Consider the following 4,143-nt stretch of genomic DNA (forward strand, 5'->3'; position numbering starts at 1 on the left):
ATAACAAGAAACTATCCCATTACAAGGTGAAACGTCTCAGGCTGTAAGATGATAAAATATCTCATTACAACATAAGGTGAAACATTTCACCTTTTAATACAATAATTCATAGTTTCTTGTGACGACATCATGAGGATGTAAGTCATATAACGTAGAAATACCTTGTTATAAAAACAGTTTTCATGTTACACATTGTGGTCACATGGTCACTTCTTATTATTAATGCTATTTCAGCTTAGTAACGATAAAAGTATTAGTATAGTAAGTATTTCTAAATAAGCACCCAGGTGCAGTTTAGAAACTGAAACATTTCTCAGAGGGGACAAATAAACTAACTAACTAACTTAACTTTAATAGATTTGGAAATCAGAATTTGTTAACTGGAATGTTTTATTAACAAACTATTGATGGTTAGTAAATAAAAGATGATTTAGCCATAATATTACTTCCCTACTACAAATTATTACAACACTGTTACTGTACTGTAATTTCAATTTGTTAGCAAAGTGTTTTCATAGTATGATGTGAAATTTATTTAAATTTTTCTGGCATGGCAATAACACACTTCCACTTAGAACATCCAACTTCTACTGGAACATCATCAAATGTCTCTGTCGTGAAAATACACTGAACCAAAGGAGATTATCATAACAAAACAGGAAGGGGATTTTCAGCAGAACCGTTTTGTTTGGAGAAGGGATAATCGGTTAATTCACTGTGAATGGGTATATGACTTACTGAGCTGTCTGCAGCTGCTCGTTTGATACATTTGAACCTTTCACAGACCGAGCGAATGGAAACATGGAGAAGGAACTGACGTAAGAACACAGATAAGAAAGGAAACAGCAGGGATGTAAAGTGAGCAAAGAATGGACTGAGAAAACAGAGAAGGAGCCAGTGAAGGGTCTGAGTGGCACGCACGTTCAGTATCAGTAAATAAACAGTGGATGCTGTGCTTGACTGACCAAATGACACATAACAAAACAGTGTCTGCACACCAGTTGTTGAAAAACACGTTACCACTGAGCTGCTGTCCAAGACCAGCAAACAGAAAGAGGAAAAAGTTAAATGGCTGGAGCTAAAGATAAATAAATAAGTGGCAAGAAGCACAAATCAGAACTTAATAGCTGTTCTCAGTTCTAAATTTAAAGATTGTATTTGTGTTTTAAATTCTCTATCAAACGACTGATTAATTAAACATGTAAGTAAGTGCACATTTTGCCAGTGCAACGTTATTTTTGTATTGTCCCTTTTTCACCTGAACACCTGTCCCCGAAATGCTCCTGAAAACCACACTCACACTAAAAATGTGACCCTGTTTGTTCTGCTGCACCCTGTCCACCCTCTGATCCCTCTAGTGGCCAGAGATGATACTGCAGCTTGCACACATGGTGCACTGTTGTTGGTGGGTGTGGTGGGTGTCAGTGCAGGCCTGTCATGGAACATGTTTGACAAAGGCCTGTAATTAAATTGAGTAAGAGGCGCTTGGAACAGATAGCAGCTGAGTGGTGGTCAAAGACACAGATGTACGACATACTGTATATATATATATATATATATATATATGTATATATATATATATATATATATGTGTGTAAAACCAGTATAGTTGATCTAGAAAACTCCTACTGTCAGCAGTTCTTTTCCTCTGTGCATCTCTGTCCATTCCTCAGTCCCAGTGTTTGGTTTAAACTGGCCTTCTAATAATACTGAGGAACTTTTAGTGCCCGTGTCATTTGCTGTGGTTGTGTTTGTGGATGTGGTTTTGTTTTACTGCCACTCCACACTCCTACCATAAAGCCACACCGGACACAGCAGCCTAGGTGGGGCGACTGCCTCCCACCTTCTCTTCTGAAGTTTGGGTAGTTGCTTATCATCAGATGCTAAACGATATATGATTACCTGCTCGCACTGTACTCATATAGATATGTATGCACAGCTGATGATTTTAAAATAAACATTTGTAAAGGGGATACATGTAAAATATGTACAACAGGGACTTTTACCATTTAAAGAGCTTTAAAATGATCCTGATTCAAATGATTGAAGGTGTGGATTCATCCAACTTTATGCTTTATTTTTTACTAACATTTAACTCTACTTTAGAGACGACAGGGTGACAATAATGTGAGTGAAAAAAACACAATATACTTTAAATATCCACCAACAAATTGCAGGAGAGTGTTGGCTGACCTCTGCTGACCTTATCCACAACAGCATCGACTTTCTCTCCACTTTTATTCGTCCAAATCAAAACATAAACAGAGCTTGCAGCATGTAAATTTGAATTGGTCTAGTGAATATACTTGCTGCACTGTTGCTTCACAATATTTTAGTTCAGCATCCTTAACCTCTGATGACACGTCATGCTCATTCTATGTCTTTATATAATTTTAATTTCTTACATTTATCACCTTTAATGTGATACGTTTGATTGATTCCTTGTGGCCCGCTACTTAATATCAAGTTATTACTGATTTCTGTATGTTTTATTTTATTAATAGATTCATTTTGCATCATTAATACATTTTTGTTGTAAACTATATATCACTCCATATCAAAAGAAACACTTTTATTTTGAAATTAGCTAAAATATCTTCACATATATTCAATAAACTCATGTCTTTGAGCATGAGATGAGTCACATCTTGTGCTCATCCGCGCCTCAAACTACTCCAATTCCTGACCAAATTTGATAAATATGTTTATTTGCAAGCGGTACAAAAAAATATCATACACAATGGAAAATAAGTGTGTCGAATGCTGTAACATTTAACAAAAAATTCACATCGCAGTTTACAAGAAATGACACATTTTCAATAATCACCTGAAAGCTGCTTTCATCCAACAACGTCAACATTTTGATTTTGAAACTCTTAATCAAATAAATGTACAAAACAAACGAAAAGAACACAACAGATGCTTTGCGTTTCCCACATGAAACAGCAGATGTTATTGATGCTGAACTCACATTATGTCATAATGTGATATTAATTACGCTTGAAAGAGTTGAGATCAAACCACGGAATAACGATTAATCCGGAGGAGAGAAGCTTTGTGTTTGTGACAACCAATTAAAAGTTTAGTCTTTTGAAGTTCATTTATAATTAGTCCCGTTAATTAAAAAAGTTTGTTTTTTTTATAATATTAAACTCAAACATGAACATTAACAAAGTGAAAACATAAGCACGTATCTCAAGAATGTCTACAACTGGAATAGCATCTTTTCGATAAAACAACTTCAACAACAATGTTTTAAAGTGATTACGTGCCACTGTGGAATTGGCTAGAGGTGACATTTTTCACTCTGTAACACCTTGATGATTATGATGAAGAAGAAAGAGAAAGAAATTATGGAAATAAAGCATTCCTTAAAGGTCCAGTGCGTAAGAGTGAGTGACATCTAATGGTCGGACCACAAACTGGAACAAACAGAGGGCTGCTACACTCATTATTCCTTTGCCCAAGCACTTCAGGGAACTATGGTGGACTTCACATTCCAGAATGTGTGGTATGCTTCTGCTTTAAAACAAAAAATGTAGTCACTGGCTCCTTCAGAAACATAGCGGGGCGAAATGGCAGTCTCTGTGAAGCAAGGCCTTTGCCTAAAGTACATAAAGTAATTGTTTGAAGGCTAGAAAAACAAACTTTTATGCACTTGGACAAATACATGTAAAGGTAGTATATTACATTTCAGGTAATAACATGTTACACACTGGACCTTTAAAATTGCACATGCAGTGGAGCAAACATAGTTTTGGGTAAAAAAAAAATAGAAAGAGCCTGAATTAAATGATTACTAAAATATGACCAACAGTGTTTACATGCGTGGTAAAAGTCAGATTTTAGTCGGTCTAAGACAATAATTTGTTTTTCTCAATGTCATGTAAACACGTTAGTCCGACTGAAATTGAGCTAGTCTTAATCAGACTAACATACCTTGATAATGCGATTCATAGTCTGATTACTCCTGCGTGTTTAAGCTCAGTCAGACTGAGTTGGACTTGGCATTCTACGCATACACCAAAGTTTCCTCCGAGGTCATTGACCCGGAAGTAGAAGGAGACGACATATCAATTTTAGTACTGTAGCTGGAAAAGGCGGAGGTGGAGTAAGGCGTACATTTTGTCCTCCGGCTTTATA

This window comes from Solea solea, chromosome 19 (genome assembly GCF_958295425.1).
Source record: "Solea solea chromosome 19, fSolSol10.1, whole genome shotgun sequence".
In the NCBI taxonomy this organism is placed as follows: domain Eukaryota; kingdom Metazoa; phylum Chordata; class Actinopteri; order Pleuronectiformes; family Soleidae; genus Solea; species Solea solea.